The 17,024-nt window shown below is 42.5% G+C and overlaps 1 protein-coding gene across 1 annotated transcript in view; it reads right to left on the bottom strand.

Annotated features, from left to right (window-relative positions):
- LOC127589340 (RNA binding protein fox-1 homolog 3-like) overlaps nucleotides 1-16,217 on the bottom strand; it is a 277,061-nt gene extending 260,844 nt beyond the window's left edge. The window contains exon 1 of the mRNA XM_052048458.1: nucleotides 16,077-16,217. The gene's annotated coding sequence lies outside the window, so the exon portion shown is untranslated. The remainder of the gene's footprint in view (nucleotides 1-16,076) is intronic.
- Nucleotides 16,218-17,024: the final 807 nt, after the last annotated feature.

The following is a 17,024-nucleotide window of genomic DNA, read 5'->3' as shown; positions in this document are numbered from 1 at the left end:
GTCCGCGGCCTGCAGCAGGGGCCTTGCATATGTTCCCTGGGCCTTCTGTGAGGACTTAATTCACCTCTCGATACCACCACTACCATATTATGTCAACTACAGAAGCATCAATATTATAGAAAAGTGCAATATAACAGAACACAACTTCATAGTTTTATCTGACGTGGCAAAATCAAATTCATCATCTTCATGCTTCCAACCAAAACAAATCGACGGACTGAAAATTTGTGCCGAACTTGTCAGACGAAACTGGATCTGTAAAGTAAGGGGCAAGCGTGGTCGAAAAAAAAATCATTCACGTGGCAACGCTAACTGTGCTTTTGGAAACACGTTCCTCTCTCTTCACAGCTTGTTAGTAGAAGCAGCGCGCATCGGGAATACTGAACGACTCCTCTGAAAAATTGCCTTCCTTAGATCCAAAAAGTTTGGGAACCCCTGATATATGCCGTTGATGTTTTGCATCAAACACTCCGATGGTATCCACAAGGCATTCTGGACTCCTGAATGAAAGTTACATGAACATTCAACAAACAACATCAACAATTTGATCCGACATCCTGATGTGACATTTGACAGATGAAATTCATGTTCCTGCCAAATGCCGTCATGTGGACCAGATCCAGAAGAAAAAATAAATGGGTTCTGCATCACAGCTACAAAGCAGATTTAAATTGGTAGATTTATTTTTGACCAGCAGGTGCACTCATGAATATTCTGATCTTGTGCAGCCAAAATTTCCTTTCCACTCTAAAAAAAATTGCACGTTGAAAAAATGTGGACAGTAAGCTACACACAAATAAGCCAAACAAATGAAAATAAAGCTTTCCTTGGGGGAGGTATGATTTATCACCACCCATGCATCATAATGGTATGTGCATAAGCAACGTATTTGTCGATTTTAGATCAAAATCACAGAATCTGTGGTGACGCCCTTGAGGTGGGAACGCAGACAGTTCTCAGGGTGGTTCCCAAACATTGTCCCCTACTGTAGCACAAAGAAAAAAATAGCGGTGAGAAGAAAATAATAGAAGAGATAACAGAAAATGGAGAAACGTAGCGACAATCTGGAGAAAAGTGGGTCGAAGATCGGACAGGTTAACCGGCAGCTGAGGAGAAGTTAAGATGTCATTTAAATTTAAAGAACCAGAAGCCATTCATTTACGAATATGGTTGCACTTTAGTTTACATATTTAAATGTTCAGATATTAAGATTTGAATGAGGCAAAATAAAAGGTTTTTTCTCTCAAATATATTGCTAGAATCATTTGTTTCAGATGTACTGTAATCACTTTCTGTATAAAAATTAATTTGGTGTTCAAAAAGTCTTTTTTCAAACTAGAGTCTTGAAAAAGAGGGGGTCGTCTTATAATCAGGCCCGTCTTATATTCAGGCCAATATGGTGCATAATCAAGATTCTTTCTTTGGTGAATGACGTCCATTTTTTTCCCCTGTCAAATCTCAAAAAAGTGGTCAAACGGTAACTAAAAAGTGAAATTGTGAAAATGCCTCCTGAAAACTTTTATCCACCCAGAGAATGCAGAAAAGGCCGGATATCAATGGGCGAGATGAACGGTGACGACGAGGGGGCATCAAAAAATTCTCTCTGTGTTTATTGGGGATGACGCCGACGGGATTTAGAAGCCTTACCTTCACAATTTTTTTCTTTTACGCCGCGTCCTTTAGCCGCCGTGATTTAGCGCGGCTTGGGCGGAGCGCGGGTGATGAATGAGCGCTCTTGGCAAAGTGTCAGGGCCGGGGCGGCAGCGGGGTGGGAGGCAACCACTCCTCCCCCATCCTCACCACCCCCCACATTGCATTCTTTACCTTTCTGTCACTGCGTCACACTGATTTATTCACGCTTATCCCGGTGAGGACGTGGTAGAGGGAAGCTGAAGCCCGGCGACGATAGAAAATGTGACCTGATTGGACGCCGAGCGGTGTGGGAATAAGGGGACACGTTCGCCGTGGCTCTTATGTCCACATCCAAGAGCTTTTCATACTGTCGGGTGGACCTGTGTGAAAGGTACTCAAGTTTCCATCCGGGACTCACTCTTAAGTTGAAAGAAATTCTTGCCATCCAGTATTTCTCCTTGCTGGGATTTGTTGGAAAGGTATCAAGACAGAACGGCTTCTGAAGTCGTAGTAGAGGTGGAACAAGAGGCGGGACAGATGAGAGTGTACACCCCCCCTCGCTCAAAGAAAGTTGCCATAGGCCGCGGCGCGTCTAGTGAGGATAAGCAGTTCAAAGAATGGGTGAATGGATTGTGTGTGAAATGGTATTGACACCGAATAATGGGCTACAGTGCGACGGCAACTTTTGGAGCTTCTAAAGTTGAGGCAGGAAACTGGCCCTGTGAACGCCGATAGCATAAGGCCACAACGGAGCTACTGGATAACACCTGAAACTCACTTCCCTGTTATGCTGAAAGCAATCGTCACAACATGTCATACAGTGACACGAGCAGGTCGGAATGACCTCTCCCCACTGCGGGTTCACATGAGCTCATTCTCCAACGTACCGTAATCCCTCGTTTATCGCGGTTCATGGGGGCCAAAACGATAAATGAAAATCCGCAAAGTAGCGAACCCCCCCCCCCCCCCCCCCGCCCTGTATAGGTACATGTACATGTGTATGAGTATAAAAAATATTATAAAAAGTAAAATTTTGTAGTAATAAACATTACTCAATGCCGTATACTAATAGATTTAAACATTTATAAGTTAGGTTAGGTTTGTGTATGAATAACAAAATACTGTAAAAATATACATGTAGTACTGTAGATGTTGCTCAATGTGACTCGATGTTTTGCCGACTTTCGCTGCTTCTCGCGGACTTTTTGCAGACTTAATTTTTTATTTTCATGAATATGTTTGAAAAAATCCGCGATGCACTGAAGCCGCGATAAACGAACCGCAAAATAGCATTGTGGGGTCACTGTCCCAAAACCAAACAAAAATGTCTAATTCCCCAAATTGTCTCTCCCAACGCGAGACATTTGTCAAGGTTGCATCGGATTGGTGGCGCGAAGAGTCCAACTTGGTCTTCTCATGCTGCCGACAACACCATTCTGTCAAAAGGAGCTGGGTGATAATGAAGAGCGAGAAGCGGAGACTGTCGTTATTTACATTTGAATTGTTCATTTGATAGGGTTCTTTTTCAGTTGAGAACTATCAGCATTTAATGAAGCAAAAAGACAAAACTCCAGTAAGTTATGCAGATTTTTTTCCCTCTATCCTCAACTCCTCCAATCAGATTTTTGAAACATGAATATTTGATCAGAAATGCGCCTGCGGGGCCGCCAACAATACACACTGTTCAACAACACCAAACTTTATTTGGGTTAGGAAAAACAGAATTAGCATTTTTGTGTCTTTATTCCAGCAAGTGTGACTGAGGGCAGCTGTCAAGCAGATGACGGGAAATCGCGTCACACAAATGTGGCGACGCCACGACGAGGCCTCGAGGAGTGACTGACTGACGACACGGAAATCACACTTTGGTTTTTACGGGCAAACGGGTGGCAAGCCATTTGGGCCGTATACTTCAGAACCATCTTAAGATCGATCCACTCAGTGGAACAATTCCACACGGTTCCACTCATGGGGATTACGATCGGATCTGGATACGAACTAAATGTTGTAAGGCTTTTAAAAACAAAGGCGGCCCCCCGCAGAAGAATTTTGAGGTGTCGGCGAAGGACGCGTGAGAAGCGGCGGCGATGAGTCGCGCCTCGCCGCCTTTCCCAAGCTTGTCCATTAAGACTAGATCAGTCGCGTGCCAACGCGCGCCAAGGACAAACGCGGCAAGGTCGGCCCGGCTTCATGTTTTCTCTTTTTCAATTAGGTTTTTCCTTTTTTTTTTCCTTCGTCTTCATCTTCTTGGCAGTGACAAAAAGTCCATTTAGTGTTTAGCGTGGACGCCAACATCAGCACACGCTCAACGACCAATCCATTAGTTACGGCGACAACCTGAGCGTGAAGAACGGGAATTTAAGTTTGTCATCAGAGTGTGAACGGACAAACGGGTGAAAAATGGGTGTGAGAGGACACAGATGTTTCAATATGGATGTGTGTGGATATGAATGGATAAACAGATGACAGCGCCTCAAAATGCTGACGACTCACTAGCGCCCTCTACTGAAAATGTAGATGGGTATCAAAGGACATTCAAGTAAAGATTCTACGGTCAAGCACAAAAGTACAAATCTAAATCCAAAGTGAGGCAGCGTCATTTGAGACGCGAGAAATGTCATCGTGCAATTGTGACATAGCCTTTTCCCAAAAATCACTTGCACACCTACCATGATCGAATATGAAAATACACCAAAACAATCCAAAATAAAGCCAATCCATTGCTGCAAAGGTGATATTCAACTTTTAAACAAATGCTCATGAACGGACGTGGTCGCTATGATATGTTCTGGAATTGGAGGAGAGGGAAACGGTCATCTTGCACATCAAGCACGCAAAACACGGGATGATATTTTTTTTTCCCCCTGTGTGAATGGATGGCGTCTGATTAGAGAAGCAGACGCGCGGCGATCGCGTTTGCTTCGGAGCCACAAAGCCGTCGAGCTGACGTCCGCACCCGGTCTTGCCGGGATTGACGGTAATGTGGAAGTAATCAGCCTGTTCTGACCCACCTTGTCCTCTGCTGGGATTTATAGCAGCCAATTACTGATCTCTATTACCTGCCGCGCCCAAGGGGGATGGAAATTACAGACACCAGCTCTGTCTGTCCCTCCGTCCGTCCGACAGACAGTCTCTTTCTGCACCTCTCTCCTACAGACTGACCAACGGACTGCAAGACCTGGCAACGAGTACGTCATTCTGTCTGTCTGTCCGTGTGTGTGAGACCAAGCAACAGACCAATGTCCGCCTGACTGTCCGTCCGTCCATCTGTCCATCAATCTGATCATCTGAGAGACAATTAGTCGGTCTCTCCATCACTGCATTAGGCAGACAGACAGTCTGTTCATCTGTCCGTCGGACAAACTGACTATATCACAGGTGTCAAAGTCAAGGCCCGGGGGCCAGATCCGGCCCCCCATGTCATTTTATGTGGCCCGCGGGAGCAAGTCACGTTTGTCAACTATCATGATTCTTGCTGAAATCTAACAAAATGTCAATGGTAATAAATAACATTGAGATTTTGCACCGGCCCTCTGAGAGAACTTCCGTAACTCTGAAGTGGCCCGCGATAAAAAATGAGTTTGACACCCCCTGGACTGATTGCTAATCAGTCTGTTTGCCTGTCCCTCGTTCCATCAGTCTGACAGAGGGACAGGACAAACTGTAAATTAGCTAGTCATTCTGTACATCTGTACAGGCGTCAAACTGACCAATGGACTGTCTGTCCATCTGTCAGTCAATCCGATCCAACTGACAGACAATCATTGTCTGTCTATCAGTCAGTCTCCCAAAATGGACCACATTGTTCCCAAAGTGGACCGAAACGTCCTCAAAGTCTACCAAAAAAAAAAAACTGAAGTGGACTCAAATCTTTATCGTGTGTGAGGGCAAAGCACAAATTAATGATAAAGATCCATGATGAAGCGGCACCTCAACAAGAAGAAAGTTAAGGCGCTTGATGTTAGCGTCACGTGACAACCATCACCGCAAATTCCCAGGAAGCGCATATGTTCCATGAAGGACTAAAAATAGCACAGTGGTGGATCAGAGGGTTCATCCAGACAGAGACAAGACTCTCTGCTGAAGCTCCTTGTTTCCTGCATGACCTCATCGCCGATCGCTAATTATCCCATATCACTTATGGTTGGATTTGGGCGTTAAGGAGAAAGCCTTAAATAAAGCTTTTAAAACCCCAAATGTTGAAAAAAATGGACCAAAATGCCCTCAGGAAGAAATAAAATGACCCAAAGTTGGACTACAATGTTCCCAAAGTGGATGATAGTGTTCACAGATAACAAGTGTCCAACATGGAGAAAAAAAATGCTCCAAATTGGACTGCAATTTTCCCAAAGTGGTTCAGAATTTCGAGAGAGGACTAAAGTTTTTCCCAAGTGGGAGAAGAAAAAAATACTCTTAAATTAATACAATCTCTCCAGATTGGACCAACATGTTTCCAAAGTGGACCACAATGTTGACAGACTGAAATGAGATTTTCCAAATTTGGACCAAAATGCGCTCAGTCAACAAGAATGTGCCCAAAGTGGACTATAACCTTCTCAAAGACCAAAAAGAGGAATATAGTATTGTTTACCAAGATGTTCCAAAATTGGAGCAAAGTGAATTCTGATGAGACGACAATGTACCCAATGAGAACCAAAATGTGGACTCGAATGCTCCTCATATGAACCAAAACGTTGCCAAAATGGATCAAGTGTGACAACATTCAATCATACCAAAATAAAATATTAAATAAGAATATAACAGAATGTATACTGTAGTAAAAAGAAAGTATTTCATGGTAAATGCCATGTACTCTAACAAATGCTCCTCAATCCGTTTTGTCCCCCCCCCCCCCAAACTCAGCATTCTTTAAAAGCACACAATTGTTTTGTTTTGTTTCTTTCTTTTTAAACGGTGTTGCCAGCTCTTTGCCAATTGGCCTCCATCTTGAAAGGAAGCAGCGAGACAGCGTAAACAAGTGGGCCGCCGCGTGGCCTCACTCAGGTTCCGGGCGGACGGGTCAAACGGGTTCATCGGCGCAATCACAACAGACAGACGGCGGCATCTCATCGCGACGACATCCCATTCCGACGGCGTTCCGTCTGGACGGGAGAGATCCCGCCATGCATATTCGTTCCAAGATGACGCATTTTGCCTCGATGGAAGCACAGAAAGCACACTGACGCTAACGCCCCCTGCATCCCTCCCTCCCTCCACACGCACACAAACAAACCTGCAGATAGAAAATTAATGAAGATAAAATAAATTACTATTAACTTGTAATTTAATGAAGCAGACACCATTGATATAATTTGTGTACACAGTCAACAAATAGCAGCACACATGGAGACCAATATTTATGATTGCCCTGCACAACACGATTATACTTCAGTCTTTTCGGCTTTATGTTCCCAAAGTGGAGTGATATTGCTTCAAAAGTGGAGCAGAATAACCAAAGTAGATGTAAATGTACTTTTAAAAAAATCACTAGAATTTTGTCACAGTGAAACAGAGTGTTCCCAAAGTGGACAGGAAATGTTCTTTAGTCAGAAAAATGTTCCTCCATTGAACAAACTGGTCACTCAAAGCTAATTGAAAGTTCTCAAAGTGGACCAAAATGCTCAATACTGGACAGCAATGTTCTTAAAGACCAAAAAGGCATAACAGTTGAATACAATATTCGGCGAAGGATACTCTCAAGTGGACCAAAATGTTCTTAAGTAGTATTCCGTGCTGGAATACAACGCTCCCAAAGTGGACCACAATGTTTCCACAGTGAACTATGATGTTTCAAAACTGGACTAAAATGACCTAAAATTGGACTTGAATGTTCCCAAAGTTGACTTTATTATTCCAAAAAGTTCTAAAGGGATTACAAGGTGCCCTATAGTAGATTAGTCATCCCTAATTGGATTAGAACGTTCTGCAAAACGGAGCAAAACAGCCTCAAAGTGGCCAAAGCTGACCTTAAACTGAATTTATTCAAAAATATAGGCCAACCTCTAAAACAGGTGAATTTTGCAGGGGGGGGGGGGGGGGGGCGGGTTTCCCCCATATTTTAATGCTGCATTACTCTTCCTACGCTTTTATTAACCTCCACCATCCCCTTAGAAAAACCTCCCTACACATAAAATAAGAACAATACAGTTCAACGACAGAAGTGAGAACAATACATTAAAACACAAATTAATGATACGAAACATTCATTAAATATAATAGTAAATCAGAATTAAGTTGATAAATGGAGTAATGTACTGCAACAACCATAATGAATAGAAAATTGACATAAAAGTGCTAGGATGTGTATGTATATAATCCCGATCCAAAGCAAAAGTTGTAAAAATAGATAAGTATGCACAGATAAGGGTAAAAGCATACATTTTTATGCAAACTTCTCATTTCATTTCTGATTGATATAAAAATGATCTATTTATATATGAATACATAACTTGGGGTAGGACTAGATATGTTTTTTACTTTATCCTATTCCTATGAACATATATTTGTGTTGTATGATGCGACTGTTTTCGTCTCCTTATTTAACCATTTTACTTACCTTTACTTTCTGTCAATTTATTACAGATTATGTTTTTATATTCAATAAACAACAACAAAATGTATATACAGTAAACATCAGAAAGCACTAGAACTCTGTCAATCTCATATTGGGTTTAAAACCAAAGAATAAAGAGGTTTATTCAAGCGAGAATATATATATTAAACGGAAGTTATGATAACTTCTTGACAATATTTACAATTCTAGAATGCTACTCACCATTAACGTTGATGGTGCACAGATGACTATGACGAATGTGCCGCACAGCCAGGAGGAGCACAAGACATTGCAGCCGTCGACTGCAATGTCTCGTTCCTTTTCTCCTTTTTGTATGTTCACACACACGCACGACAGGAGTTTGAATGTATAACATCACGACGGCCGAAAACCGCGTTGCTTTTGAGCTTCTCCCTTCCTTCATGTGTCGTGAATTAGCAACTTTTCTGCTCCGGCGAGCGACTTCCTGCTCGGTGCCAGCAACATTTGGGCGGCATTGTAGGACTTGAAATCAAGAACGCTACAAGTTTTGTTGGGAGTGACTTTCAATGACCGATGTGACACTTGCAGAGAACAAACGTATACGAGCAAAGTTCAATTGCAAGTGCAGACTCTGTTGGCGTGAGTGCGGGGCAAAATGTTGAATTTCTCAGGTGCGTATCGAAGCCTGATTGATGTTGCGTTCATGGATAGTGGGAAATCGGATTTATCCCACTCAGATTTTCCCACAATTGGATGCGAATATAAACAACAAAGATTGTTGATTCCCATTCATTGTTTGTTGTTTTGGTTCATCACAACACATTTTGACATCCAGCTAACCTCCTTCATAATTCATAATTTAATTTATATAAAGAAAGGAATATCTTATCTCTTCAAAACATTTCATTCATTTTACCATATAACTTAATGCAGGAAGATAACGGCATATCTTCAGGCCGTCGGTGAACTCTGGGTGCTTTTTTTTTTTAAATAAACACCTTGACCTATCTCAGGGGCGTTCAAGTGCACTTTTGCTAATCGAAAGTCAACCACTTTCCACGAATGTAGCATCGGTTTGGGGGAAATGACATAATTGATTAGTATGAAGCTTCATTGTCTCAAGAAGTGGTTCACGTGTCGACAAGATTATTGGATAGACAAGGAAAATCCGTGGAAATGTTAGTTGTGTGGTTGGAACTTGCCCAGTTCTCTGAATCAAAATCAATAAATAAACGAATAACAAAAAATGTGTCCATAAACAACGCACCAAAAATCTGTCCAAGATATCACTTTATGTGCCTTTATGCCATGAAATATGTTACGAGTAGTAACTGTTGTAACGGCCTGCTAATCGCTAGTAACATTCCACTCCGCATTAAGCTCCAAAAGTGGACCAGAATGGCCTTAAATGGACTCACCCAAAGTGGATTTTTAAAATCGTTCATTAGATCGTTCTAAGTCAAAAGAATCAAAACGTCCTGAAAGTGGACCATAATGTTCCAAAAGTGAAGCAAAACGTTCCTGAAGTGGACCACAATGTTCTGCCTCAACATTTCCATGGCAACAGCGACGCAAAGGCAAAGGTCGTACGAGGCAGGGAATCAATAAAAAGTCTGCAAAGAAGGTGAAGAAGGCCACAAAGAAAGATTTTATGCAAAGTAGCTCAAACGTCTTTTGTTCCGTCATCCACCACTTTGCCGCTTGGCTGCCTCGTCTACTCGGCGGCGTCATGAGCGGCCGCGTTCGCTGAATGAATAAGGATGATTCATCAATAACACGCTCGCCGACCGCCGTTTCGGCACTGATCCTGACTTTGATTGACTCGCGGCAGCCGAGACAAATTCTGACATCACTGCTGCACACGCAGACGCACACTTGAAACTGAGACAATGTGCACTACACTAACACAAGCATCACTTTACGACACCTCTGTCACAAAATGGATCATAATGTCTAAAACGCAGATGAAAATATAGAATATATCATATTCCCAAAGCAGACCAGGATCTTTCCAAAGCGGAGCAGAATTTTACCAAAAAGGACAAAAATGTGAACTAAAGTGTTTTAAAGTGGACGTTAATCCTTCAAAATAGATCAGGAGTCACTACAGTGGCCCAGAATGTTCAACAGTGGAACACAATGTTCTCTGAGTGAACCAGAATATCTCACATGAATATTCTCAAAGTACATCAAAATATTCATAAAATGTATCTGTAGCTTCCCAAAGTGGATTAGAATGTTCCAAAAGGGTAATAAAATGTTCTGAAGTGGACAAAAATAGTCAAACGTTGATCCGTTGAGTCCTCAAAGTGGATTGGAGTTTTCCAAAGTCTCCAAATTCGATCGGAATGTTCCAAAGTGAAACTGTCACGTTGTGCCCGAAGCGATAGAATGATCGCTCCGTGCACAACAAAATAAGGAAGTGGATCCCCGAAATAGCAGACACAAAAAGAGATTTTGTCAGATAACAAAAGGAGTCTTTAATAACGAACACAAACTAACCCGACAGGGAGAATAACAAAAAGCACTGGTCAAAATTGGGACCAGGGATAAAATAAAGGAAAAAGATAGCAAGGAGGGTCAGATTAGACAATGAATATAAATTTCACTCGCAAGAGGAACAACGACGCGTAATAACAGCCACAAGGCTAAGAGGCAATGAATAAATGCAAGTAGGAATTGGGCGAGAGAAATTTTGGCACGGCGTGGAATTCTCCGGCAGTGAGTAGACTGCCAGAGCGTCCAAATAAAGGCTGAGCAATTACTCCCTAATGGGTGACAGGTGTGTAAACGGCAGGCAGAAAGCCCGCCCTCTGCTGGCAACCACGGGACGTGACAGAAACTAAAAGTTCCCAGAGTAAACCAGAACATACATAAAGTGGACAAAAATATCCACTCGAAACAGAATAGCTTTAAAATGGAAAAGAATATCCTCAGTGGGCCAGAATGTTCCCCAAGTAGATCAGAATGTTTGAAAGCGGAACAAAAATGTCCCCAACTTTGACATATTGTCCGCAAATCAGACCAAATTTCCTCAAAGTGATTGTTCCTAAAGTGAACTAAAATTTGGACGTGAATGACCTAAAATAGATCAGAAGTCATTCAGAATGTTAAAAAAAAATAAACGAAACAAAAGGCTCTCAGAATAAACCAGAATGTACATCAAGTTAATTCAAAAACCCTCAGATTGGAGTGAGTGTCCTCAAAAGAATATACTGTTCCAAGAGTAGAGAAAAGTATTTCAAAGTGAACCAAAATGTTCCATCTTGAACCAGAACGTCTTTAAAGGCTCCAGAATCTTCCAGAAAGTGGATCAAAATGTTCTCAGAATGCACTCAAATGTTCCAAAGGGAATTGAAATGTCCCGAATGTAAAAGGAAATCTTGCCAATCCGTAAAGTGGACTGGAATGTCCCCAAAAGTGCACTGAAATGTTCTCAAATGTTGTGAAAGTGGAGTCCAATGTCCTCCAAGTTGATGAAGGACTTCCCTTAAGTTGTAAAATTTGGGTTAAAAGCTGCAAGAAAACTATTAATGAGCGCAAATATCAGCTGATGGAAAAAGATCACGGAATTAAACCATAAAATATGAAGTCATTAGACTAAAATGACATCAAACATCAAATTAGGAGGGGAAAAATATTTGAAAATGAGCGACTATTCCCTTTTTATTGAGAAGGGGAAGGCTATAAAATGAAACGCATTGCCACTTTCAATTAGCTAACTAACCAGGATGAGAGAAAAATAACCAGCGGCTTGTTTGTCTGACAGTCATTTTTACTCCTGCTGATTTGGATTTTTGTGGTGTGTTTGTCTCATCAAATCAAATAAATTCATTCATTCATTTTCCGAACCGCTTTTATCCTCACTAGGGTCGCGGGGGTGCTGGAGCCTATCCCAGCTGTCTTCGGGCAGTAGGCGGGGGACACCCTGAACTGGTTGCCAGCCAATCGCAGGGCACACAGAGACGAACAACCATTCGCGCTCACACTCACACCTAGGGACAATTTGGAGTGTTCAAACAGCCTGCCATGCATGTCTTTGGAATGTGGGAGGAAACCGGAGCACCCGGAGTAAACCCACGCAGGCCCGGGGAGAACATGCAAACTCCACACAGGGAGGCCGGAGCCGGAATCGAACCCACGACCTCTGCACTGTGAGGTCAACGCGCTAACCACTGGACCACCGGGCCGCCATCAAATAAATCTGGTCAACATTTTTTTTTAATCAGAGGTGCAGGTAAACTTTGCTAGATGTTTTGGTTTTTTTTTTTTTTTTAGTTATTAGTCATTTTCCTCTTGCATGTCGGTTTTTCACAATAATATATTTATGAATGAAAGGTGAGGTTCAGCAACAGCTGGAATTTTTTATTTTTTTGGAACGTCATAGCGCTAAATTAAAACGCATGTCAATATCCATACTCTGCAAGCTTTTAGAGGTCACACCGAAAAGCTAAAGACAAAAATATCTCTAAAACTTGATGTGCAGATATTAAAAAAAAAAAAACAAGTCATGACATTTTTTCAGCATCAAAAAAGCCTTTTTGGGAGGCACATCAAGCCATGTGGGATTTGAATTCGCTGTTGACCAGCCTAACGTACGCCTCATTTGTGCTTCATGGCTTATCTCTGGAGCATTAGCAGAAAAGGCAGCTGTACTCTAAAGTGGACGAGAATGTCCTCAAAGTGGACCACAATGCTACCAAAATGGACTAGAATGCTTTGAAAGTGGACAAAAATGTTCTCCACGTTGAAAAATAAGGAGCAGAATCTCCCCAAAGTGGAGCAAAATTCTGACAAAATTGATCGAAATGTAGTTTTCGATGTCTCACGTGATAATTGTCGGAATTACACGAGCAACAGCACTCGGCAATTCGGCATTTCTGGCTATTCCGAAAGCAAAAATTGGAACTGGATGTCCAGGGAAGTGTGGCCGGCGTGTTTCGCTCTGTCCAATCAGTGACGGGAATCAAACAAAGGACTTCTCAAGGAGACTGAAATGACCCCATTGATTGGTCGCACCACTTTGAACCCCACAACCCCCACCCAACACACATACACGGACCTCCAATCGATAGCGGCAAGATAAGCAGCCGTCGTGACGACTGGATGCTCTCACCTGAGCGCCAGGCTTGGGCCAGAGCCATTAAGGAAGCGGGGGGCGGGGGGGGGGGGGGGGTGCAATGGGAAGATGAAGAGGAAGAAAAAGAAAAAAAGAGGATCCTGCGTTCATTTTTATCAAAAAAGGGAAGACGGAGAGGGGAAGAAAGAAGTGACGGAAAAATTATTTTGAGAAAAATAATCACGCCACAACAGAAAATTCATCTAAAAAGAGGAGGAGGAAGAGAAGGAAGAATAGAAAAGGAATAAGATAAAGAGAAAGATATCGACAAGTTCCGAGGGAATAACACAGGTCTTCTTATCTTTAATGCTTGCAAGACTACGCTAACGCTAATTGCCAGAAGACTGTGGATTCTTCGTTGAACCTTTTAATAGATGTCAACAAGTACATTTCTGTGTACCACAGGTGTTAAAGTCAAGGTCCGGGGGCCGGATCCAGCCAACCACATCATTTTATGTGGTATACGAAAACCAAATCAAGTGTCAACTTCCACGATGCTTGCTAAAGTCTGAAGCAAAATGTCCAATTGCCATATGTAATCCAAAATAACAATGTTTGAACAAGCCGTTATTCTTGACTTTTGACTTCAAAACGACATCAATTTGTTGTTCGCGGTGTAATATGTGGAGGTAGTGAAATATTTTTATGGTTTCACAAACTTCACAGTCATAAAAGCCCTTAAACGGAAACCGTAACGACAATGTGGCCCCTTGACAAAAATGAGTTTGACACCCCTGCTGCATACTATTCTCTGATTGGCTACATACATTTCACGTCACGGATTCATGAGTACATCGACTTTCCCCACAGAGATAAAGATTTTTGGTCATAAATATTGAACATGTTCAATATTTTGTTTGTCGTTTTTTTTTAGCTTATCTGGACAAATCCACCAACAAAATTGACGTTGACATTGACACAAGATTGTCGGACGTTTCACGGGAAGGAAGAAAAGTGTGGCAAAAATGGCCCGATTGTCTTTATGTATGTAGAAGCGTATGGCGGCCGAAAGTCATTTTCAGGCTCATGTAAACTTGTAGCAAACATCATCACCTTGCTAATATCAAGCTAACATCCTCTTTCGGCAAACAATCTGTAAGCTAACAGAATTTTCACCGAATATCTTGGATCCAAAGCCTTTTCGCTCAAAAGGCAGCTCTCTTCCCTACAGAAGACCCACGAGGGCGTTTTCTCCTTCATGAACTGAGTGGTTATCGACGAGCTCCACCATTAAACATTTAGCAGCCACGCTAGCTCGCAGAAAAAAAGAGAAAAAATGATATGAAGCCAACACCGCAGATGACCTTGCGTAGGTCGTATGGAAGGAACACGGCCGCTGTAATTGAGCCGGAGGGGACAACGGCAGCGTCTTGGCCTCACCTCGTAAGCCGGCGTATTGATGCTCAGCGTCGGTTACCCGCCGCCGCCCGATCGATTGCGACGGACGAGTAACCAGGTCTCGCCTCTGCATTGACATGAAAATATAAAAAATAAAAACACCCACCGAGAAATCATCGACTTTGCTCAAATTACGGCCGAACGCGGTGCAAGATGGTCTACAAACTCGAGGACAAGTTGAGCAAGGAAGCATATTTGATTCATGGAACTTGAATACGTGTTGCTCATTTTCCGAGAATGTTGTTTGCTTGTCAAGTCAAGTCAAGTGCGACATGCAGTACATTTGATGACCTATTGTTTAAATTATTTGTGATTAAAAATTGCTAAATCACATCGCTAAAAGCCAGCACGGTGTTCAACTGGTAAGGATGTCCACTTCACAGTGCATTGGTGCAGGGTTCGATTCCGGCTCTGAACTTGTGAGGATCAGTGGATCAGAAAATGGATGGATGGAAGCATGGATGTACTGTACGAAAAAGTTCCAAAAGTATATTTCAGGCCATGACAGGGAGCCCACGTATCACTTGTCGTATACATTGTGACATTGTGAATCACGTACATCGATTCAAATGCAGATTACACAGTAACTTGACTCAAAATGACCGACCATTTCAGAAAAAAAAAATGGGTTCGTTACGATTACACTGAACCCCCTCATTTATGCGATTTCGCATTCGTGAACTCGTTTTTCTTCCGTTATTTTCTAAAAATGGTACCTATTCACTATTTATGTGCTCGTGCCAAATCAACAAAAGAAAAGTCTTACTACTTAAACATTTTAAGGAATTTATGTTGAAAAATCGTAACTGAAATGTTAAGAATCAAAAGACGCCAAATATGAATTAACAATCTCACAAAAAATAGAGGTGCAGAACTCAACTGTAGAAATGTGAAATAATAATAATGATAATAATTAACAAAACAACCTGTCCATACAAAACCATTACTTGGAGTGTTTGCAAAAACTTTTTTTCTCACTTCAGCGGTTAACCTCCTTTACAGAACGTAATTTGTGAGCCCGCCAGAATGAACCAAAAACCAAAGTCCCAAAATGACTCTTGGGTGCCTTCGTGTTCATCAAAAGGTTAGTTTCATAAATCCATGAGCCTCGTGCAGTCATCTAAAAACGCCTTCATGTTCAAGGGCATCATGGGAAAAACAATCTAAAGAGGGATATTCCTGATTTTCCAAATGACGTGATGCCCACAAAACAAAATTACAACTCAAGAGCACACCTCTCTCTACAACTTTGACTCCAACATTCAGTCATAGAAACAACTTGGCAACAATCGCATTCTTCACAGCATGACAACATAACGCAGTGTGTGCGTGTCTGCTTACGAGCGCATCTGTGTGTGCGTGTGTGTGTGTGTCCACGTTTGTTCTACTCACAGTTGATGCTAGGCACTCGTCCGCGGTCACACTTCTACTTCTTCTACTTCTTCGATCCTCTCCACGTCGCTCCCGCAAGACAAGAAGTCCTCCCCGGTGTGAGGAAGAAGAGGAGGAAAAGGGAAAAAAAGGAGGATGGGGACAAGGGGATGCTCTGGTGGAAGGGGAGAGTGAGAGGAGAGAGAGAGAGAGAGAGAGCAGATGAGGAAGGAGGAAGAGAAGAGCGAGTCGTGTCCTGCGATTGGTCGGTCAGTGGCGTTGTAGAGGGGACGTCCGTGTGTGGCCAGTCATTCCTTCATAGCAGTCGGCTGGCGAGCGCAGAAATGAACCAACACGTGCCGAGGGCTCGCATCCCAACGCACGCTCGCTACCGAGGGTGGAAGAATGGGGTAAGGGGGGAGGGGGTGGGGGGGGGGGGTTGTAGAGAGAAACGGAGAGGTGGGGTAGCTGGAGAGCTACTGTATCGTGAAACGGAGAGCAGTACATCGAGAAAAATAGAAAGCAAAACAATGAGGGGGGAATGAGAGAGAAAGAAAATATACATTTTCAAAGACGGCAGTGGGGAAATTGAGATTGAGGGAGTGAGGGGGAGATACTTAGATTTGTGGGGACAAATAAGAGAGAGGAGGAAGGTGGAAATATTGACTGAAAGAGAGGGAGTGAAAGAGATTGGAATATGGCAAGAGGGTCTGAATTTGCAAAACTTTGTGAGTGCTGAATACTATTGGCCGGTCTTATAATGTCAGCCATGTTTCTCTTTGGGCATGGTCTCTGGAGACTTTTTTGTGGATCTCCTAACTATTATCATGGCGCTAAGTGGCACTGGATTCAGGAGCTGAATTTTTGGGAAAATGCTTGATTCTGATTTCAAGTGGGAATGGTCCAGTGATCCTAAGATTGTAGTTTTGCAGCAAAATGGCAGACTTGTTGACGGGTCTCATCTGGAAT

The sequence above is a fragment of the Hippocampus zosterae genome, chromosome 17 (genome assembly GCF_025434085.1).
Source record: "Hippocampus zosterae strain Florida chromosome 17, ASM2543408v3, whole genome shotgun sequence".
Taxonomy (NCBI): domain Eukaryota; kingdom Metazoa; phylum Chordata; class Actinopteri; order Syngnathiformes; family Syngnathidae; genus Hippocampus; species Hippocampus zosterae.
Note: the sequence above shows the minus strand (reverse complement) of the source record. Positions and strands in the feature narration are given on the sequence as shown.